We start from the raw sequence: 25,874 nt of genomic DNA, 5'->3' as shown, positions 1-25,874 counted from the left end.
ATTCCATTCCATTCCATTCCATTCCATTCCATTCCTTTCCATTCCGTTCCGTTCCCTTCCATTAAATTGCTTTCCATTGCATTCCGTTCAATTCCATTCCATTCCGTTCCATTCTATCCCAGTATAATCTTATATGTTCTGAAACATTCTCTTGAATTCCAATCTATTCCATTCGATTCCATTCCATTCGATTTCATTCCATTCCGTTCCATTCCATTTCATTCCATTCCATTCCATTCCATTCCATTCCATTCCATTCCATTCCATTCCATTCCATTCCATTCCATTCCATTCCATTCCATTCCATTCCATTCCATTCCTTCTCATTACATTCCATTCCTTTCCAGTCGACACCATTCCATTCCATTCCATTCCATTCCATTCCATTCCATTCCATTCCATTCCATTCCATTCCATTCCATTCCGTTCCATTCATATCCATTCTCTACAATTCCGTTCCGTTCGGTTCCGTTTATTTGGGGAACTTTCTATTTCTGTCCATTCCATTCCATTCCATTTCATTCCATTCCATTCCATTCCTTTGCATTCCCTTGATTTCCGAGGCATTCCGTTACATTCCTATCCATTCCAACCATTCCATTCCATTCCATTCCATTCCATTCCATTCCATTCCATTCCAATCCAATCCAATCCATTCCACTCCAATGTATTCCACTTCTATCTGTGACGTTCTTATTCATTCCATTCCATTCCATTCCATTCCATTCCATTCCATTCCATTCCATTCCATTCCATTCCATTCCATTCCATTCATATCCATTCTCTACAATTCCGTTCCGTTCGGTTCCGTATATTTCCGTTACTTTCCATTCCATTCCATTCCATTCCATTCCATTCCGTTGATTTTCGAGGCATTCCATTACATTCCTATCCATTCCATTCCATTCCATTCCAATCCAATCCATTCCACTCCAATGTAATCCACTTATATCTGTGACGTTCTTATTCATTCCATTCCATTCCATTGCATTCCATTCCTTTCCATTCCGTTCTGTGCCGTCCCATTCCATTGCTTTCCAGTCGACACCATTCCTTTCCATTCCAAGACACATCAGTATGTGACTAATTCATTGCATTTCATTCGATTGCATTCCATTCGTTTCCATTCCGTTCCCTTCACTACATTTCCATTGATTTTCATAAATTTCGATTACACACTCATGATTTCAAATCTGTTCTTTTCCATTCCATTCCATACCATTCAATTCCATTCCATTCCATTACAATAAATTCCATTCCTTTCCATTCCACACATCCCATTGCATTCCATTCCATTCCGTTCCATTCCGTTCCGTTCCATTCCAATCCATTCCATTCCATTCCATTCCCTACAATCCCATTCCATTCCATTCCATTCCATTCCATTCCATTCCATTCCATTCCATTCCATTCCATTCCATTTCATTATATTCCATTCCATTCTCTTTTATTCCATTCCTTTCCTTTCCAATACATTCCATTCCATTCCATTCCATTCCATTCCATTCCATTCCATTCCATTCCATTCCATTTGATTCCCCATGAATGTATTGGTTCTGAACCATAATATCCCATTCTTGCCGTTTTTTTCGTTTCCATTCCATTCCATTCCATTCCATTCCATTCCATTCCATTCCATTCTATCCATTCCATTCCATTCCATTCCATTCCATTCCATTCCATTCCATTCCATTCCATTCCATTCCATTCCATTCCATTCCGTTCCCTTCAATTAAATTCCATTCCGTTCAATTCCATTCCATTCCATTCCATTCCATTCCATTCCATTCCATTCCATTCCATTCCATTCCATTCCATTCCATTCCATTCATTTCCATTCTCTTCAATTCCGTTCCGTTCAGTTCCGCTTATTTCCGTTACTTTCAATTTCGGCCCTTTCCTTTCCATTCTCTTCCTTTTCTTTCCGCTCTGTTCCCTTCCACTCATTTTCGTGCCATTCCGTTCCTTTTCAGTCCATTCCATTCCGTTCCATTCCTTTTCGTTCCGCTCCGTTCCCTTCTGTACATTTCCATGCCATTCCGTTGCGTTCCGTTCCATTTCATTCCATTCCATTCCATTTCATTCCTTTGCATTCGTTTCATTTCCGAGGCATTCCGTTACATTCCTATCCATTCCATTCCTTTCCATTCCATTCCCTACCATTCCCTACCATTCCATTCCAATCCCATCCATTCCACTCCGTTCCATTCCGTTCCATTCCATTCCATTCCATTCCATTCCATTCCATTCCATTCCATTCCATTCCATTCCATTCCTTTCCAGTTGACACCATTCCATTCCATTTCATTCCATTCCATTCCATTCCATTCCATTCATATCCATTCTCTACAATTCCGTTCCGTTCGGTTTCGTATATTTCCATTCCATTCCATTCCATTCCATTCCATTCCATTCCATTCCATTCCATTCCGTTGATTTCCGAGGCATTCCGTTACATTCCAATCCATTCCATTCCATCCATTCAATTCCATTCCTATCCATTCCATTCCATTCCATTCCATTCCATTCCATTCCATTCCATTCCATCCATTCCATTACATTCCATTCCAATCCAATCCATTCCGCTCCAATGTATTCCACATATATCGATGACGCTCGTATTCATTCCATTCCATTCCATCCCATTCCATTCCATTCCATTCCATTCCATTCCATTCCATTCCATTCCATTCCATTCCATTCCATTCCATTCTGTGCCGTCCCATTCCATTGCTTTCCAGTCGACACCATTCCTTTCCAATCCAAGACACATCAGTCGGTGACTTTATAATTCATTGCATTTCATTCGATTCCATTCCATTCTTTTACGTTCCGTTCCCTTCACTACATTTCCATTGCGTTCCATAAATTTCGATTACAATCTCATGATTTCAAATCTCTTTTTTCCATTCCATTCCATTCCATTCCATTCCATTCCATTCCATTCCATTCCATTCCATTCCATTCCTTTCCATTCCGTTCCGTTCCCTTCCATTAAATTGCTTTCCATTGCATTCCGTTCAATTCCATTCCATTCCGTTCCATTCTATCCCAGTATAATCTTATATGTTCTGAAACATTCTCTTGAATTCCAATCTATTCCATTCGATTCCATTCCATTCGATTTCATTCCATTCCATTCCATTCCATTCCATTCCATTCCATTCCATTCCATTCCATTCCATTCCATTCCATTCCATTCGTATCCATTCTCTACAATTCCGTTCCGTTCAGTTCCGTATATTTGGGGTACTTTCTATTTCAGTCCATTCCATTCCATTCCATTCCATTCCATTCCATTCCATTCCATTCCATTCCATTCCTTTGCATTCCGTTGATTTCGGAGGCATTCAGTTACATTCCTATCCATTCCATCCATTCCATTCCATTCCATTCCATTCCATTCCATTCCATTCCAATCCAATCCATTCCAATCCATTCCAATCCAATGTATTCCACTTCTATCTGTGACGTACTTAGTCATTCCATTCCATTCCATTCCATTCCATTCCATTCCATTCCATTCCATTCCAATCCAATCCAATCCATTCCACTCCAATGTATTCCACTTCTATCTGTGACGTTCTTATTCATTCCATTCCATTCCATTCCATTCCATTCCATTCCCTTCTGTGCCGTCCCATTCCATTGCTCTCCAGTCGACACCATTCCTTACCAATCCAAGACACATTAGTCGGTGACTTTATAATTCATTGCATTTCATTCGATTCCGTTCCATTCTTTTCCGTTCCGTTCCCTTCACTACATTTACATTGCATTCCATAAATTTCGATTACAATCTCATGATTTCAAATCTCTTCTTTTCCATTCCATTCCATTCCATTCCATTCCATTCCATTCCATTCCATTCCATTCCATTCCATTCCATTCCATTCCATTCCATTCCATTCCATTCCATTCCGTTCTGTGCTGTCCCATTCCATTGCTTTCCAGTCGACACCATTCCTTTCCAATCCAAGACACATCAGTCGGTGGCTTTATAATTCATTGCATTTCATTCGATTCCATTCCATTCTTTTACGTTCCGTTCCCTTCACTACATTTCCATTGCATTCCATAAATTTCGATTAAAATCTCATGATTTCAAATCTCTTCTTTTCCATTCCATTCCATTCCATTCCATTCCATTCCATTCCATTCCAATCCAATCCAATCCATTCCATTCCATTCTACGTTTATGCATTAGGTTCTGAACCCTTCGATTTTCTGGCATTCCATTGCATTCCGTTTCTTTCCGTTCCATTCCAGTCCATTCCATTCCGTTCCGTTCCCTTCCATTAAATTGCTTTCCATTGCATTCCGTTCAATTCCATTCCATTCCGTTCCATTCTATCCCAGTATAATCTTATATGTTCTGAAACATTCTCTTGAATTCCAATCTATTCCATTCGATTCCATTCCATTCGATTTCATTCCATTCCGTTCCATTCCTTTCCATTCCATTCCATTCCGTTCCGTTCCATTCCATTCCTCTCTTTACATTCAATTTCATTCCATTCGAAATTTTTGAATTATATTCTGCACGCTTCCATTCCATTCCATTCCATTCCATTCCATTCCATTCCATTCCATCCATTCCATTCCCCATGAATGTATTGGTTCTGAACCATAATATCCCATTCTTACCGATTTTTTCATTTCCATTCCATTCCATTCCATTCCATTCCATTCCATTGCATTCCATTCCATTCCATTCCATTCCTTTCCTCTCCTTACATTCAATTTCATTCCATTCAAAATTTATGAATTATATTCTGCACACTTCGAGTCCATTCCATTCCATTCCATTCCATTCCATTCCATTCCATTCCATTCCTCTCTTTACATTTAATTTCATTCCATTCGAAATTTATGAATTATATTCTGCACGCTTGCATTCCATTCCATTCCATTCCATTCCATTCCATTCCATTCCATTCCATTCCATTCCATTCCGTTCCGTTCCGTTCCGTACCATTCCATTCCATTCCATTCCATTGCTTTTAATAACATTCCATTCCTATCCAGTAGACACAATTCTATTCCATTCCATTCCATTCCATTCCATTCCATTCCATTCCATTCCATTCCATTCCATTCCATTCCATTCCATTCCATTCCATTCCATTCCATACCGTTCCATTCCATTCCATTCATATCCATTCTCTACAATTCCGTTCCGTTCGGTTCCGTATATTTCCGTTACTTTCCATTCCATTCCATTCCATTCCATTCCATTCCTTTGCATTCCATTCCATTCATATCCATTCTCTACAATTACGTTCCGTTCGGTTCCGTATATTTCCGTTACTTTCCATTCCATTCCATTCCATTCCATTCCATTCCTTTGCATTCCGTTGTTTTTCGGGGCATTCCGTTACATTCCTATCCATTCCATTCCATTCCATTCCAATCCAATCCATTCCACTCCAATGTAATCCACTTATATCTGTGACGTTCTTATTCATTCCATTCCATTCCGTTCCGTTCCGTTCCATTCCAATCCATTGCATTCAATTCCATTCCCTACAATCCCATTCCATTCCATTCCATTCCATTCCATTCCATTCCATTTCATTATATTCCATTCCATTCTCTTTTATTCCATTCCTTTCCTTTCCAATACATTCCATTCCATTCCATTCCATTCCATTCCATTCCATTCCATTCCATTCCATTCCATTCCATTCCATTCCATTCCATTCCATTCCATTCCATTCCATTTGATTCCCCATGAATGTATTGGTTCTGAACCATAATATCCCATTCTTGCCGTTTTTTTCGTTTCCATTCCATTCCATTCCATTCCATTCCATTCCATTCCATTCCATTCCATTCCATTCCATTCCATTCCATCCATTCAATTCCATTCCATTCCATTCCATTCCATTCCATTCCATTCCATTCCATTCCATTCCATTCCATTCCATTCCATTCCGTTCCCTTCAATTAAATTCCATTCCGTTCAATTCCATTCCATTCCATTCCATTCCATTCCATTCCATTCCATTCCATTCCATTCCATTCCATTCCATTCCATTCCATTCCATTCCATTTGATTCCCCATGAATGTATTGGTTCTGAACCATAATATCCCATTCTTGCCGTTTTTTTCGTTTCCATTCCATTCCATTCCATTCCATTCCATTCCATTCCATTCCATTCTATCCATTCCATTCCATTCCATTCCATTCCATTCCATTCCATTCCATTCCATTCCATTCCATTCCATTCCGTTCCCTTCAATTAAATTCCATTCCGTTCAATTCCATTCCATTCCATTCCATTCCATTCCATTCCACTCCATTCCATTCCATTCCATTCCATTGCATTCCATTCCATTCCATTCCATTCCATTCCATTCCATTCCATTCCATTCATTTCCATTCTCTTCAATTCTGTTCCGTTCAGTTCCGCTTATTTCCGTTACTTTCAATTTCTGCCCATTCCTTTCCATTCTATTCCTTTTCGTTCCGCTCTGTTCCCTTCCACTCATTTTCGTGCCATTCCGTTCCTTTTCAGTCCATTCCATTCCGTTCCATTCCTGTTCGTTCCGCTCCGTTCCCTTCTGTACATTTCCATGCCATTCCGTTGCGTTCCGTTCCATTTCATTCCATTCCATTCCATTTCATTCCTTTGCATTCGTTTCATTTCCGAGGCATTCCGTTACATTCCTATCCATTCCATTCCTTTCCATTCCATTCCCTACCATTCCCTACCATTCCATTCCAATCCCATCCATTCCACTCCGTTCCATTCCGTTCCATTGCATTGCATTGCATTGCATTCCATTGCATTCCATTCCTTTGCATTCCATTCCATTCATATCCATTCTCTACAATTCCGTTCCGTTCGGTTCTGTATATTTCCGTTCCATTCCATTCCATTCCATTCCATTCCATTCCAATCCAATCCATTCCACTCCAATGTAATCCACTTATATCTGTGACGTTCTTATTCATTCCATTCCATTCCATTCCATTCCATTCCATTCCATTCCATTCCTTTCCATTCCGTTCTGTGCCGTCCCATTCCATTGCTTTCCAGTCGACACCATTCCTTTCCATTCCAAGACACATCAGTATGTGACTTTCTAATTCATTGCATTTCATTCGATTGCATTCCATTCGTTTCCATTCCGTTCCCTTCACTACATTTCCATTGATTTTCATAAATTTCGATTACACACTCATGATTTCAAATCTGTTCATTTCCATTCCATTCCATACCATTCCATTCCATTCCATTCCATTACAATAAATTCCATTCCTTTCCATTCCACACATCCCATTCCATTCCATTCCATTCCATTCCGTTCCGTTCCGTTCCGTTCCGTTCCATTCCAATCCATTCCATTCCATTCCGTTCCATTCCATTCCATTCCCTACAATCCCATTCCGTTCCATTCCATTGCATTCCATTCCATTCCATTCCATTTCATTATATTCCATTCCATTCTCTTTTATTCCATTCCTTTCCTTTCCAATACATTCCATTCCATTCCATTCCATTCCATTCCATTCCATTCCATTCCATTCCATTCCATTCCATTCCATTCCATTCCATTCCATTCCATTTGATTTCCCATGAATGTATTGGTTCTGAACCATAATATCCCATTCATGCCGTTTTTTTCGTTTCCATTCCATTCCATTCCATTCCATTCCATTCCATTCCATTCCATTCCATTCCATTCCATTCCATTCCATTCCATTCCATTCCATTCCATTCCATTCCGTTCCCTTCAATTAAATTCCATTCCGTTCAATTCCATTCCATTCCGTTCCATTCCATTCCATTCCATTCCATTTCATTCCATTCCATTCCATTCCATTCCATTCCATTCTCTTCAATTCCGTTCCGTTCAGTTCCGCTTATTTCCGTTACTTTCAATTTCGGCCTTTTCCTTTCCATTCCATTCCTTTTCGTTCCTCTCTGTTCCCTTCCACTCATTTTCGTGCCATTCCGTTCCTTTTCAGTCCATTCCATTCCGTTCCATTCCTTTTCGTTCCGCTCCGTTCCCTTCTGTACATTTCCATGCCATTCCGTTGCGTTCCGTTCCATTTCATTCCATTCCATTCCATTTCATTCCTTTGCATTCGTTTCATTTCCGAGGCATTCCGTTACATTCCTATCCATTCCATTCCTTTCCATTCCATTCCCTACCATTCCCTACCATTCCATTCCAATCCCATCCATTCCACTCCGTTCCATTCCGTTCCATTCCATTCCATTCCATTCCATTCCATTCCATTCCATTCCTTTCCATTCCATTCCATTCCTTTCCAGTTGACACCATTCCATTCCATTTCATTCCATTCCATTCCATTCCATTCCATTCCATTCCATTCCATTCCATTCCATTCCATTCCATTCCATTCCATTCCATTCCATTCCATTCTCTACAATTCCGTTCCGTTCGGTTTCGTATATTTCCATTCCATTCCATTTCATTCCATTCCATTGCATTCCATTCCATTCCATTCCATTCCATTCCATTCCATTCCATTCCATTCCATTCCATTCCATTCCATTCCATTCCATTCCATTCCATTCCATTCCATTCCATTCCATTCCATTCCATTCCATTCCGTTGATTTCCGAGGCATTCCGTTTCATTCCATTCCATTCCATTCCATCCATTCAATTCCATTCCTATCCATTCCATTCCATTCCATTCCATTCCATTCCATTCCATCCATTCCATTACATTCCATTCCAATCCAATCCATTCCGCTCCAATGTATTCCACATATATCGATGACGCTCGTATTCATTCCATTCCATTCCATTCCATTCCATTCCATTCCATTCCATTCCATTCCATTCCATTCCATTCCATTCCATTCTGTGCCGTCCCATTCCATTGCTTTCCAGTCGACACCATTCCTTTCCAATCCAAGACACATCAGTCGGTGACTTTATAATTCATTGCATTTCATTCGATTCCATTCCATTCTTTTACGTTCCGTTCCCTTCACTACATTTCCATTGCGTTCCATAAATTTCGATTACAATCTCATGATTTCAAATCTCTTTTTTCCATTCCATTCCATTCCATTCCATTCCATTCCATTCCATTCCATTCCATTCCATTCCTTTCCATTCCGTTCCGTTCCCTTCCATTAAATTGCTTTCCATTGCATTCCGTTCAATTCCATTCCATTCCGTTCCATTCTATCCCAGTATAATCTTATATGTTCTGAAACATTCTCTTGAATTCCAATCTATTCCATTCGATTCCATTCCATTCGATTTCATTCCATTCCGTTCCATTCCATTTCATTCCATTCCATTCCATTCCATTCCATTCCATTCCATTCCATTCCATTCCATTCCATTCCATTCCATTCCATTCCATTCCTTCTCATTACATTCCATTCCTTTCCAGTCGACACCATTCCTTTCCATTCCATTCCATTCCATTCCATTCCATTCCATTCCATTCCGTTCCATTCATATCCATTCTCTACAATTCCGTTCCGTTCGGTTCCGTTTATTTGGGGAACTTTCTATTTCTGTCCATTCCATTCCATTCCATTCCATTCCATTCCGTTCCTTTGCATTCCCTTGATTTCCGAGGCATTCCGTTACATTCCTATCCATTCCAACCATTCCATTCCATTCCATTCCATTCCATTCCATTCCATTCCAATCCAATCCAATCCATTCCACTCCAATGTATTCCACTTCTATCTGTGACGTTCTTATTCATTCCATTCCATTCCATTCCATTCCATTCCATTCCATTCCATTCCATTCCATTCCATTCCATTCCATTCATATCCATTCTCTACAATTCCGTTCCGTTCGGTTCCGTATATTTCCGTTACTTTCCATTCCATTCCATTCCATTCCATTCCGTTGATTTTCGAGGCATTCCGTTACATTCCTATCCATTCCATTCCATTCCATTCCAATCCAATCCATTCCACTCCAATGTAATCCACTTATATCTGTGACGTTCCTATTCATTCCATTCCATTCCATTGCATTCCATTCCTTTCCATTCCGTTCTGTGCCGTCCCATTCCATTGCTTTCCAGTCGACACCATTCCTTTCCATTCCAAGACACATCAGTATGTGACTTTCTAATTCATTGCATTTCATTCGATTGCATTCCATTCGTTTCCATTCCGTTCCCTTCACTACATTTCCATTGATTTTCATAAATTTCGATTACACACTCATGATTTCAAATCTGTTCTTTTCCATTCCATTCCATACCATTCCATTCCATTCGATTCCATTACAATAAATTCCATTCCTTTCCATTCCACACATCCCATTGCATTCCATTCCATTCCGTTCCGTTCCGTTCCGTTCCATTCCAATCCATTCCATTCCATTCCATTCCCTACAATCCCATTCCATTCCATTCCATTCCATTCCATTCCATTCCATTCCATTTCATTATATTCCATTTGATTCCCCATGAATGTATTGGTTCTGAACCATAATATCCCATTCTTGCCGTTTTTTTCGTTTCCATTCCATTCCATTCCATTCCATTCCATTCCATTCCATTCCATTCCATTCCATTCCATTCCATTCTATCCATTCCATTCCATTCCATTCCATTCCATTCCATTCCATTCCATTCCATTCCATTCCATTTGATTCCCCATGAATGTATTGGTTCTGAACCATAATATCCCATTCTTGCCGTTTTTTTCGTTTCCATTCCATTCCATTCCATTCCATTCCATTCCATTCCATTCCATTCCATTCCATTCTATCCATTCCATTCCATTCCATTCCGTTCCCTTCAATTAAATTCCATTCCATTCCATTCAATTCCATTCCATTCCATACCATTCCATTCATTTCCATTCTCTTCAATTCCGTTCCGTTCAGTTCCGCTTATTTCCGTTACTTTCAATTTCGGCCCATTCCTTTCCATTCCATTCCTTTTCGTTCCGCTCTGTTCCCTTCCACTCATTTTCGTGCCATTCCGTTCCATTTCAGTCCATTCCATTCCGTTCCATTCCTTTTCGTTCCGCTCTGTTCCCTTCTGTACATTTCCATGCCATTCCGTTGCGTTCCGTTCCATTTCATTCCATTCCATTCCATTTCATTCCTTTGCATTCGTTTCATTTCCGAGGCATTCCGTTACATTCCTATCCATTCCATTCCTTTCCATTCCATTCCCTACCATTCCCTACCATTCCATTCCAATCCCATCCATTCCACTCCGTTCCATTCCGTTCCATTGCATTGCATTGCATTGCATTCCATTGCATTCCATTCCTTTGCATTCCATTGCATTCATATCCATTCTCTACAATTCCGTTCCGTTCGGTTCCGTATATTTCCGTTACTTTCCATTCCATTCCATTCCATTCCATTCCATTCCATTCCATTCCTTTGCATTCCGTTGATTTTCGAGGCATTCCGTTACATTCCTATCCATTCCATTCCATTCCATTCCAATCCAATCCATTCCACTCCAATGTAATCCACTTATATCTGTGACGTTCTTATTCATTCCATTCCATTCCATTGCATTCCATTCCTTTCCATTCCGTTCTGTGCCGTCCCATTCCATTGCTTTCCAGTCGACACCATTCCTTTCCATTCCAAGACACATCAGTATGTGACTTTCTAATTCATTGCATTTCATTCGATTGCATTCCATTCGTTTCCATTCCGTTCCCTTCACTACATTTCCATTGATTTTCATAAATTTCGATTACACACTCATGATTTCAAATCTGTTCTTTTCCATTCCATTCCATACCATTCCATTCCATTCCATTCCATTACAATAAATTCCATTCCTTTCCATTCCACACATCCCATTCCATTCCATTCCATTCCGTTCCGTTCCGTTCCATTCCAATCCATTCCATTCCATTCCATTCCATTCCATTCCATTCCATTCCATTCCATTCCATTCCATTCCATTCCATTCCATTCCATTCCATTCCATTCCCTACAATCCCATTCCGTTCCATTCCATTCCATTCCATTCCATTCCATTCCATTCCATTCCATTCCATTCCATTCCATTCCATTCCATTCCATTCCATTCTCTTTTATTCCATTCCTTTCCTTTCCAATACATTCCATTCCATTCCATTCCATTCCATTCCATTCCATTCCATTCCATTCCATTCCATTCCATTTGATTTCCCATGAATGTATTGGTTCTGAACCATAATATCCCATTCTTGCCGTTTTTTTCGTTTCCATTCCATTCCATTCCATTCCATTCCATTCCATTCCATTCCATTCTATCCATTCCATTCCATTCCATTCCATTCCATTCCATTCCATTCCATTCCATTCCATTCCATTCCATTCCGTTCCCTTCAATTAAATTCCATTCCGTTCAATTCCATTCCATTCCGTTCCATTCCATTCCATTCCATTCCATTCCATTCCATTCCATTCCATTCCATTCATTTCCATTCTCTTCAATTCCGTTCCGTTCAGTTCCGCTTATTTCCGTTACTTTCAATTTCGGCCTTTTCCTTTCCATTCCATTCCTTTTCGTTCCGCTCTGTTCCCTTCCACTCATTTTCGTGCCATTCCGTTCCTTTTCAGTCCATTCCATTCCGTTCCATTCCTTTTCGTTCCGCTCCGTTCCCTTCTGTACATTTCCATGCCATTCCGTTGCGTTCCGTTCCATTTCATTCCATTCCATTCCATTTCATTCCTTTGCATTCGTTTCATTTCCGAGGCATTCCGTTACATTCCTATCCATTCCATTCCTTTCCATTCCATTCCCTACCATTCCCTACCATTCCATTCCAATCCCATCCATTCCACTCCGTTCCATTCCGTTCCATTCCATTCCATTCCATTCCATTCCATTCCATTCCATTCCATTCCATTCCATTCCATTCATATCCATTCTCTACAATTCCGTTCCTTTCGGTTTCGTATATTTCCATTCCATTCCATTTCATTCCATTCCATTCCATTCCATTCCATTCCATTCCATTCCATTCCATTCCATTCCATTCCATTCCGTTGATTTCCGAGGCATTCCGTTTCATTCCAATCCATTCCATTCCATCCATTCAATTCCATTCCTATCCATTCCATTCCATTCCATTCCATTCCATCCATTCCATTACATTCCATTCCAATCCAATCCATTCCGCTCCAATGTATTCCACATATATCGATGACGCTCGTATTCATTCCATTCCATTCCATTCCATTCCATTCCATTCCATTCCATTCCATTCCATTCCATTCTGTGCCGTCCCATTCCATTGCTTTCCAGTCGACACCATTCCTTTCCAATCCAAGACACATCAGTCGGTGACTTTATAATTCATTGCATTTCATTCGATTCCATTCCATTCTTTTACGTTCCGTTCCCTTCACTACATTTCCATTGCGTTCCATAAATTTCGATTACAATCTCATGATTTCAAATCTCTTTTTTCCATTCCATTCCATTCCATTCCATTCCATTCCATTCCATTCCATTCCATTCCATTCCATTCCATTCCATTCCATTCCATTCCATTCCTTTCCATTCCGTTCCGTTCCCTTCCATTAAATTGCTTTCCATTGCATTCCGTTCAATTCCATTCCATTCCATTCCATTCTATCCCAGTATAATCTTATATGTTCTGAAACATTCTCTTGAATTCCAATCTATTCCATTCGATTCCATTCCATTCGATTTCATTCCATTCCGTTCCATTCCATTTCATTCCATTCCATTCCATTCCATTCCATTCCATTCCATTCCATTCCATTCCATTCCATTCCATTCCATTCCATTCCATTCCATTCCATTCCATTCCATTCCTTCTCATTACATTCCATTCCTTTCCAGTCGACACCATTCCTTTCCATTCCATTCCATTCCATTCCATTCCGTTCCATTCATATCCATTCTCTACAATTCCGTTCCGTTCGGTTCCGTTTATTTGGGGTACTTTCTATTTCTGTCCATTCCATTCCATTCCATTCCATTCCATTCCATTCCATTCCTTTGCATTCCCTTGATTTCCGAGGCATTCCGTTACATTCCTATCCATTCCAACCATTCCATTCCATTCCATTCCATTCCATTCCATTCCATTCCATTCCAATCCAATCCAATCCATTCCACTCCAATGTATTCCACTTCTATCTGTGACGTTCTTATTCATTCCATTCCATTCCATTCCATTCCATTCCATTCCATTCCATTCCGTTCTGTGCTGTCCCATTCCATTGCTTTCCAGTCGACACCATTCCTTTCCAATCCAAGACACATCAGTCTGTGGCTTTATAATTCATTGCATTTCATTCGATTCCATTCAATTCTTTTACGTTCCGTTCCCTTCACTACATTTCCATTGCATTCCATAAATTTCGATTACAATCTCATGATTTCAAATCTCTTCTTTTCCATTCCATTCCATTCCATTCCTTTCCATTCCATTCCTTTCCATTCCATTCTATGTTTATGTAAGAGGTTCTGAACCCTTCGATTTTCTTGCATTACATTCCATTCCGTTTCTTTCCGTTCCATTCCAGTCCATTCCATTCCGTTCCGTTCCCTTCCATTAAATTGCTTTCCATTGCATTCCGTTCAATTCCATTCCATTCCGTTCCATTTTATTCCAGAATAATCTTATATGTTCTGAAACATTGTCTTGAATTCTAATCTATTCCATTCGATTCCATTCCATTCGATTTCATTCCATTCCGTTCCATTCCATTCCATTCCATTCCATTCCATTCCATTCCAATCCATTCCATTCCATTCCGTTCCATTATATTCCATTCCTTTCCTTTCCAATACATTCCATTCCATTCCATTCCATTCCATTCCATCCATTCCATTCCCCATGAATGTATTGGTTCTGAACCATAATATCTCATTCTTGCCGTTTTTTCGTTTCCATTCCATTCCATTCCATTCCATTCCATTGCATTCCATTTCGTTTGTTTCCATTCCGTTCCATTCCATTCCATTCCATTCCATTCCATTATATTCCATTCCATTTCATTCCCCATGAATGTATTGGTTCTGAACCATAATATCCCATTCTTGCTGTTTTTTTCGTTTCCATTCCATTCCATTCCATTCCATTCCATTCCATTCTATCCATTCCATTCCATTCCATTCCGTTCCCTTCAATTAAATTCCATTTCATTCCATTCATTTCCATTCTCTTCAATTCCGTTCCGTTCAGTTCCGCTCATTTCCGTTACTTTCAATTTCGGCCCATTCCTTTCCATTCCATTCCTTTTCGTTCCGCTCTGTTCCCTTCCTCTCATTTTCGTGCCATTCCGTTCCTTTTCAGTCCATTCCATTCCGTTCCATTCCTTTTCGTTCCGCTCTGTTCCCTTCTGTACATTTCCATGCCATTCCGTTGCGTTCCGTTCCATTTCATTCCATTCCATTCCATTTCATTCCTTTGCATTCGTTTCATTTCCGAGGCATTCCGTTACATTCCTATCCATTCCATTCCTTTCCATTCCATTCCCTACCATTCCCTACCATTCCATTCCAATCCCATCCATTCCACTCCGTTCCATTCCGTTCCATCGCATTGCATTGCATTGCATTCCATTCCATTCCATTCCATTCCTTTGCATTCTATTCCATTCTTATCCATTGTCTACAATTCCGTTCCGTTCGGTTCCGTATATTTCCGTTACTTTCCATTCCATTCCATTCCATTCCATTCCATTCCATTCCATTCCATTCCGTTGATTTTCGAGGCATTCCGTTACATTCCTATCCATTCCATTCCATTCCAATCCAATCCATTCCACTCCAGTGTAATCCACTTATATCTGTGACGTTCTTATTCATTCCATTCCATTCCATTGCATTCCATTCCTTTCCATTCCGTTCTGTGCCGTCCCATTCCATTGCTTTCCAGTCGACACCATTCCTTTCCATTTCAAGACACATCAGTATGTGACTTTCTAATTCATTGCATTTCATTCGATTGCATTCCATTCGTTTCCATTCCGTTCCCTTCACTACATTTCCACTGATTTTCATAAATTTCGATTACACTCTCATGATTTCAAATCTGTTCTTTTCCATTCCATTCCATACCATTCCATTCCATTCCATTCCATTACAATAAATTCCATTCCTTTCCATTCCAGACATCCCATTCCATTCCATTCCATTCCGTTCCGTTCCGTTCCGTTCCATTCCAATCCATTGCATTCAATTCCATTCCCTACAATCCCATTCCATTCCATTCCATTCCATTCCATTTCATTATATTCCATTCCATTCTCTTTTATTCCATTCCTTTCCTTTCCAATACATTCCATTCCATTCCATTCCATTCCATTCCATTCCATTCCATTCCATTCCATTCCATTCCATTCCATTCCATTCCATTTGATTCCCCATGAATGTATTGGTTCTGAACCATAATATCCCATTGTTGCCGTTTTTTTCGTTTCCATTCCATTCCATTCCATTCCATTCCATTCCATTCCATTCCATTCCATTCCATTCCATTCCATCCATTCCATTCCATTCCATTCCATTCCATTCCATTCCATTCCATTCCATTCCATTCCATTCCATTCCGTTCCCTTCAATTAAATTCCATTCCGTTCAATTCCATTCCATCCCATTCCATTCCATTCCATTCCATTCCATTCCATTCCATTCCATTCCATTCCATTCCATTCCATTCCATTCCATTTGATTCCCCATGAATGTATTGGTTCTGAACCATAATATCCCATTCTTGCCGTTTTTTTCGTTTCCATTCCATTCCATTCCATTCCATTCCATTCCATTCCATTCCATTCCATTCCATTCCATTCTATCCATTCCATTCCATTCCATTCCATTCCATTCCATTCCATTCCATTCCATTCCATTCCATTCCATTCCATTCCATTCCGTTCAATTCCATTCCATTCCATTCCATTCCATTCCATTCCATTCCATTCCATTCCATTCCATTCCATTCCATTGCATTCCATTCCATTCCATTCCATTCCATTCCATTCATTTCCATTCTCTTCAATTCTGTTCCGTTCAGTTCCGCTTATTTCCGTTACTTTCAATTTCTGCCCATTCCTTTCCATTCTCTTCCTTTTCGTTCCGCTCTGTTCCCTTCCACTCATTTTCGTGCCATTCCGTTCCTTTTCAGTCCATTCCATTCCGTTCCATTCCTTTTCGTTCCGCTCCGTTCCCTTCTGTACATTTCCATGCCATTCCGTTGCGTTCCGTTCCATTTCATTCCATTCCATTCCATTTCATTCCTTTGCATTCGTTTCATTTCCGAGGCATTCCGTTACATTCCTATCCATTCCATTCCTTTCCATTCCATTCCCTACCATTCCCTACCATTCCATTCCAATCCCATCCATTCCACTCCGTTCCATTCCGTTCCATTGCATTGCATTGCATTGCATTCCATTGCATTCCATTCCTTTGCATTCCATTCCATTCATATCCATTCTCTACAATTCCGTTCCGTTCGGTTCTGTATATTTCCGTTCCATTGCATTCCATTCCATTCCATTCCATTCCATTCCATTCCATTCCATTCCATTCCGTTGATTTTCGAGGCATTCCGTTACATTCCTATCCATTCCATTCCATTCCATTCCAATCCAATCCATTCCACTCCAATGTAATCCACTTATATCTGTGACGTTCTTATTCATTCCATTCCATTCCATTCCATTCCATTCCTTTCCATTCCGTTCTGTGCCGTCCCATTCCATTGCTTTCCAGTCGACACCATTCCTTTCCATTCCAAGACACATCAGTATGTGACTTTCTAATTCATTGCATTTCATTCGATTGCATTCCATTCGTTTCCATTCCGTTCCCTTCACTACATTTACATTGATTTTCATAAATTTCGATTACACTCTCATGATTTCAAATCTGTTCTTTTCCATTCCATTCCATACCATTCCATTCCATTCCATTCCATTACAATAAATTCCATTCCTTTCCATTCCACACATCCCATTCCATTCCATTCCATACCATTCCGTTCCGTTCCGTTCCGTTCCATTCCAATCCATTCCATTCCATTCCGTTCCATTCCATTCCATTCCCTACAATCCCATTCCGTTCCATTCCATTCCATTCCATTCCATTCCATTCCATTCCATTCCATTCCATTCCATTCCATTCCATTCCATTCCATTCCATTTCATTATATTCCATTCCATTCTCTTTTATTCCATTCCTTTCCTTTCCAATACATTCCATTCCATTCCATTCCATTCCATTCCATTCCATTCCATTCCATTCCATTCCATTCCATTCCATTCCATTCCATTCCATTCCATTCCATTCCATTCCATTTGATTTCCCATGAATGTATTGGTTCTGAACCATAATATCCCATTCTTGCCGTTTTTTTCGTTTCCATTCCATTCCATTCCATTCCATTCCATTCCATTCCATTCCATTCCATTCCATTCCATTCCATTCCATTCTATCCATTCCATTCCATTCCATTCCATTCCATTCCATTCCATTCCATTCCATTCCGTTCCCTTCAATTAAATTCCATTCCGTTCAATTCCATTCCATTCCGTTCCATTCCATTCCATTCCATTCCATTCCATTCCATTCCATTCCATTCCATTCCATTCCATTCTCTTCAATTCCGTTCCGTTCAGTTCCGCTTATTTCCGTTACTTTCAATTTCGGCCTTTTCCTTTCCATTCCATTCCTTTTCGTTCCGCTCTGTTCCCTTCCACTCATTTTCGTGCCATTCCGTTCCTTTTCAGTCCATTCCATTCCGTTCCATTCCTTTTCGTTCCGCTCCGTTCCCTTCTGTACATTTCCATGCCATTCCGTTGCGTTCCGTTCCATTTCATTCCATTCCATTCCATTTCATTCCTTTGCATTCGTTTCATTTCCGAGGCATTCCGTTACATTCCTATCCATTCCATTCCTTTCCATTCCATTCCCTACCATTCCCTACCATTCCATTCCAATCCCATCCATTCCACTCCGTTCCATTCCGTTCCATTCCATTCCATTCCATTCCATTCCATTCCATTCCATTCCATTCCATTCCATTCCATTCCATTCCTTTCCAGTTGACACCATTCCATTCCATTCCATTCCATTCCATTCCATTCCATTCCATTCCATTCCATTCCATTCCATTCATATCCATTCTCTACAATTCCGTTCCGTTCGGTTTCGTATATTTCCATTCCATTCCATTTCATTCCATTCCATTCCATTCCATTCCATTCCATTCCATTCCATTCCATTCCATTCCATTCCATTCCGTTGATTTCCGAGGCATTCCGTTTCATTCCAATCCATTCCATTCCATCCATTCAATTCCATTCCTATCCATTCCATTCCATTCCATTCCATTCCATTCCATCCATTCCATTACATTCCATTCCAATCCAATCCATTCCGCTCCAATGTATTCCACATATATCGATGACGCCCGTATTCATTCCATTCCATTCCATTCCATTCCATTCCATTCCATTCCATTCCATTCCATTCTGTGCCGTCCCATTCCATTGCTTTCCAGTCGACACCATTCCTTTCCAATCCAAGACACATCAGTCGGTGACTTTATAATTCATTGCATTTCATTCGATTCCATTCCATTCTTTTACGTTCCGTTCCCTTCACTACATTTCCATTGCGTTCCATAAATTTCGATTACAATCTCATGATTTCAAATCTCTTTTTTCCATTCCATTCCATTCCATTCCATTCCATTCCATTCCATTCCATTCCATTCCATTCCATTCCTTTCCATTCCGTTCCGTTCCCTTCCATTAAATTGCTTTCCATTGCATTCCGTTCAATTCCATTCCATTCCGTTCCATTCTATCCCAGTATAATCTTATATGTTCTGAAACATTCTCTTGAATTCCAATCTATTCCATTCGATTCCATTCCATTCGATTTCATTCCATTCCGTTCCATTCCATTTCATTCCATTCCATTCCATTCCATTCCATTCCATTCCATTCCATTCCATTCCATTCCATTCCATTCCATTCCATTCCATTCCATTCCATTCCTTCTCATTACATTCCATTCCTTTCCAGTCGACACCATTCCTTTCCATTCCATTCCATTCCATTCCATTCCATTCCATTCCATTCCATTCCATTCCGTTCCATTCATATCCATTCTCTACAATTCCGTTCCGTTCGGTTCCGTTTATTTGGGGAACTTTCTATTTCTGTCCATTCCATTCCATTCCATTCCATTCCATTCCATTCCATTCCTTTGCATTCCCTTGATTTCCGAGGCATTCCGTTACATTCCTATCCATTCCAACCATTCCATTCCATTCCATTCCATTCCATTCCATTCCAATCCAATCCAATCCATTCCACTCCAATGTATTCCACTTCTATCTGTGACGTTCTTATTCATTCCATTCCATTCCATTCCATTCCATTCCATTCCATTCCATTCCATTCCATTCCATTCCATTCATATCCATTCTCTACAATTCCGTTCCGTTCGGTTCCGTATATTTCCGTTACTTTCCATTCCATTCCATTCCATTCCATTCCGTTGATTTTCGAGGCATTCCGTTACATTCCTATCCATTCCATTCCATTCCATTCCAATCCAATCCATTCCACTCCAATGTAATCCACTTATATCTGTGACGTTCTTATTCATTCCATTCCATTCCATTGCATTCCATTCCTTTCCATTCCGTTCTGTGCCGTCCCATTCCATTGCTTTCCAGTCGACACCATTCCTTTCCATTCCAAGACACATCAGTATGTGACTAATTCATTGCATTTCATTCGATTGCATTCCATTCGTTTCCATTCCGTTCCCTTCACTACATTTCCATTGATTTTCATAAATTTCGATTACACACTCATGATTTCAAATCTGTTCTTTTCCATTCCATTCCATACCATTCAATTCCATTCCATTCCATTACAATAAATTCCATTCCTTTCCATTCCACACATCCCATTGCATTCCATTCCATTCCGTTCCGTTCCGTTCCGTTCCATTCCAATCCATTCCATTCCATTCCATTCCCTACAATCCCATTCCATTCCATTCCATTCCATTCCATTCCATTCCATTCCATTCCATTCCATTTCATTATATTCCATTCCATTCTCTTTTATTCCATTCCTTTCCTTTCCAATACATTCCATTCCATTCCATTCCATTCCATTCCATTCCATTCCATTCCATTCCATTCCATTCCATTTGATTCCCCATGAATGTATTGGTTCTGAACCATAATATCCCATTCTTGCCGTTTTTTTCGTTTCCATTCCATTCCATTCCATTCCATTCCATTCCATTCCATTCTATCCATTCCATTCCATTCCATTCCATTCCATTCCATTCCATTCCATTCCATTCCATTCCATTCCATTCCATTCCATTCCGTTCCCTTCAATTAAATTCCATTCCGTTCAATTCCATTCCATTCCATTCCATTCCATTCCATTCCATTCCATTCCATTCCATTCCATTCCATTCCATTCATTTCCATTCTCTTCAATTCCGTTCCGTTCAGTTCCGCTTATTTCCGTTACTTTCAATTTCGGCCCTTTCCTTTCCATTCTCTTCCTTTTCTTTCCGCTCTGTTCCCTTCCACTCATTTTCGTGCCATTCCGTTCCTTTTCAGTCCATTCCATTCCGTTCCATTCCTTTTCGTTCCGCTCCGTTCCCTTCTGTACATTTCCATGCCATTCCGTTGCGTTCCGTTCCATTTCATTCCATTCCATTCCATTTCATTCCTTTGCATTCGTTTCATTTCCGAGGCATTCCGTTACATTCCTATCCATTCCATTCCTTTCCATTCCATTCCCTACCATTCCCTACCATTCCATTCCAATCCCATCCATTCCACTCCGTTCCATTCCGTTCCATTCCATTCCATTCCATTCCATTCCATTCCATTCCATTCCATTCCATTCCATTCCTTTCCAGTTGACACCATTCCATTCCATTTCATTCCATTCCATTCCATTCCATTCCATTCCATTCATATCCATTCTCTACAATTCCGTTCCGTTCGGTTTCGTATATTTCCATTCCATTCCATTCCATTCCATTCCATTCCATTCCATTCCATTCCATTCCATTCCATCCATTCCATTACATTCCATTCCAATCCAATCCATTCCGCTCCAATGTATTCCACATATATCGATGACGCTCGTATTCATTCCATTCCATTCCATCCCATTCCATTCCATTCCATTCCATTCCATTCCATTCCATTCCATTCCATTCCATTCTGTGCCGTCCCATTCCATTGCTTTCCAGTCGACACCATTCCTTTCCAATCCAAGACACATCAGTCGGTGACTTTATAATTCATTGCATTTCATTCGATTCCATTCCATTCTTTTACGTTCCCTTCCCTTCACTACATTTCCATTGCGTTCCATAAATTTCGATTACAATCTCATGATTTCAAATCTCTTTTTTCCATTCCATTCCATTCCATTCCATTCCATTCCATTCCATTCCATTCCATTCCATTCCATTCCATTCCATTCCATTCCATTCCATTCCATTCCTTTCCATTCCGTTCCGTTCCCTTCCATTAAATTGCTTTCCATTGCATTCCGTTCAATTCCATTCCATTCCGTTCCATTCTATCCCAGTATAATCTTATATGTTCTGAAACATTCTCTTGAATTCCAATCTATTCCATTCGATTCCATTCCATTCGATTTCATTCCATTCCATTCCATTCCATTCCATTCCATTCCATTCCATTCCATTCCATTCCATTCCATTCGTATCCATTCTCTACAATTCCGTTCCGTTCAGTTCCGTATATTTGGGGTACTTTCTATTTCAGTCCATTCCATTCCATTCCATTCCATTCCATTCCATTCCATTCCATTCCTTTGCATTCCGTTGATTTCGGAGGCATTCAGTTACATTCCTATCCATTCCATCCATTCCATTCCATTCCATTCCATTCCATTCCATTCCAATCCAATCCATTCCAATCCATTCCAATCCAATGTATTCCACTTCTATCTGTGACGTACTTAGTCATTCCATTCCATTCCATTCCATTCCATTCCATTCCATTCCATTCCAATCCAATCCAATCCATTCCACTCCAATGTATTCCACTTCTATCTGTGACGTTCTTATTCATTCCATTCCATTCCATTCCATTCCATTCCATTCCATTCCATTCCCTTCTGTGCCGTCCCATTCCATTGCTCTCCAGTCGACACCATTCCTTACCAATCCAAGACACATCAGTCGGTGACTTTATAATTCATTGCATTTCATTCGATTCCGTTCCATTCTTTTCCGTTCCGTTCCCTTCACTACATTTACATTGCATTCCATAAATTTCGATTACAATCTCATGATTTCAAATCTCTTCTTTTCCATTCCATTCCATTCCATTCCATTCCATTCCATTCCATTCCATTCCATTCCATTCCATTCCATTCCATTCCATTCCATTCCATTCCATTCCATTCCGTTCTGTGCTGTCCCATTCCATTGCTTTCCAGTCGACACCATTCCTTTCCAATCCAAGACACATCAGTCGGTGGCTTTATAATTCATTGCATTTCATTCGATTCCATTCCATTCTTTTACGTTCCGTTCCCTTCACTACATTTCCATTGCATTCCATAAATTTCGATTAAAATCTCATGATTTCAAATCTCTTCTTTTCCATTCCATTCCATTCCATTCCATTCCATTCCATTCCAATCCAATCCAATCCATTCCATTCCATTCTACGTTTATGCATTAGGTTCTGAACCCTTCGATTTTCTGGCATTCCATTGCATTCCGTTTCTTTCCGTTCCATTCCAGTCCATTCCATTCCGTTCCGTTCCCTTCCATTAAATTGCTTTCCATTGCATTCCGTTCAATTCCATTCCATTCCGTTCCATTCTATCCCAGTATAATCTTATATGTTCTGAAACATTCTCTTGAATTCCAATCTATTCCATTCGATTCCATTCCATTCGATTTCATTCCATTCCGTTCCATTCCTTTCCATTCCATTCCATTCCGTTCCGTTCCATTCCATTCCTCTCTTTACATTCAATTTCATTCCATTCGAAATTTTTGAATTATATTCTGCACGCTTCCATTCCATTCCATTCCATTCCATTCCATTCCATTCCATTCCATTCCATCCATTCCATTCCCCATGAATGTATTGGTTCTGAACCATAATATCCCATTCTTACCGATTTTTTCATTTCCATTCCATTCCATTCCATTCCATTGCATTCCATTCCATTCCATTCCATTCCATTCCTTTCCTCTCCTTACATTCAATTTCATTCCATTCAAAATTTATGAATTATATTCTGCACACTTCGAGTCCATTCCATTCCATTCCATTCCATTCCATTCCATTCCATTCCATTCCATTCCATTCCTCTCTTTACATTTAATTTCATTCCATTCGAAATTTATGAATTATATTCTGCACGCTTGCATTCCATTCCATTCCATTCCATTCCATTCCATTCCATTCCATTCCATTCCATTCCATTCCATTCCATTCCATTCCATTCCATTCCGTTCCGTTCCGTACCATTCCATTCCATTCCATTCCATTGCTTTTAATAACATTCCATTCCTATCCAGTAGACACAATTCTATTCCATTCCATTCCATTCCATTCCATTCCATTCCATTCCATTCCATTCCATTCCATTCCATTCCATTCCATACCGTTCCATTCCATTCCATTCATATCCATTCTCTACAATTCCGTTCCGTTCGGTTCCGTATATTTCCGTTACTTTCCATTCCATTCCATTCCATTCCATTCCATTCCTTTTCATTCCATTCCATTCATATCCATTCTCTACAATTACGTTCCGTTCGGTTCCGTATATTTCCGTTACTTTCCATTCCATTCCATTCCATTCCATTACATTCCTTTGCATTCCGTTGATTTTCGGGGCATTCCGTTACATTCCTATCCATTCCATTCCATTCCATTCCAATCCAATCCATTCCACTCCAATGTAATCCACTTATATCTGTGACGTTCTTATTCATTCCATTCCATTCCGTTCCGTTCCGTTCCGTTCCATTCCAATCCATTGCATTCAATTCCATTCCCTACAATCCCATTCCATTCCATTCCATTCCATTCCATTCCATTCCATTCCATTTCATTATATTCCATTCCATTCTCTTTTATTCCATTCCTTTCCTTTCCAATACATTCCATTCCATTCCATTCCATTCCATTCCATTCCATTCCATTCCATTCCATTCCATTCCATTCCATTCCATTCCATTCCATTTGATTCCCCATGAATGTATTGGTTCTGAACCATAATATCCCATTCTTGCCGTTTTTTTCGTTTCCATTCCATTCCATTCCATTCCATTCCATTCCATTCCATTCCATTCCATTCCATTCCATTCCATCCATTCAATTCCATTCCATTCCATTCCATTCCATTCCATTCCATTCCATTCCATTCCATTCCATTCCATTCCATTCCATTCCGTTCCCTTCAATTAAATTCCATTCCGTTCAATTCCATTCCATTCCATTCCATTCCATTCCATTCCATTCCATTCCATTCCATTCCATTCCATTCCATTCCATTTGATTCCCCATGAATGTATTGGTTCTGAACCATAATATCCCATTCTTGCCGTTTTTTTCGTTTCCATTCCATTCCATTCCATTCCATTCCATTCCATTCCATTCTATCCATTCCATTCCATTCCATTCCATTCCATTCCATTCCATTCCATTCCATTCCATTCCATTCAATTCCATTCCATTCCATTCCATTCCACTCCATTCCATTCCATTCCATTCCATTGCATTCCATTCCATTCCATTCCATTCCATTCCATTCCATTCCATTCCATTCCATTCCATTCCATTCCATTCCATTCATTTCCATTCTCTTCAATTCTGTTCCGTTCAGTTCCGCTTATTTCCGTTACT

Source organism: Sturnus vulgaris, chromosome 4 (genome assembly GCF_052056855.1).
Source record: "Sturnus vulgaris isolate bStuVul1 chromosome 4, bStuVul1.hap1, whole genome shotgun sequence".
NCBI lineage: Eukaryota > Metazoa > Chordata > Aves > Passeriformes > Sturnidae > Sturnus > Sturnus vulgaris.
The sequence above is the reverse complement of the archived record's forward strand: the minus strand, read 5'-3'. Positions refer to the sequence as shown.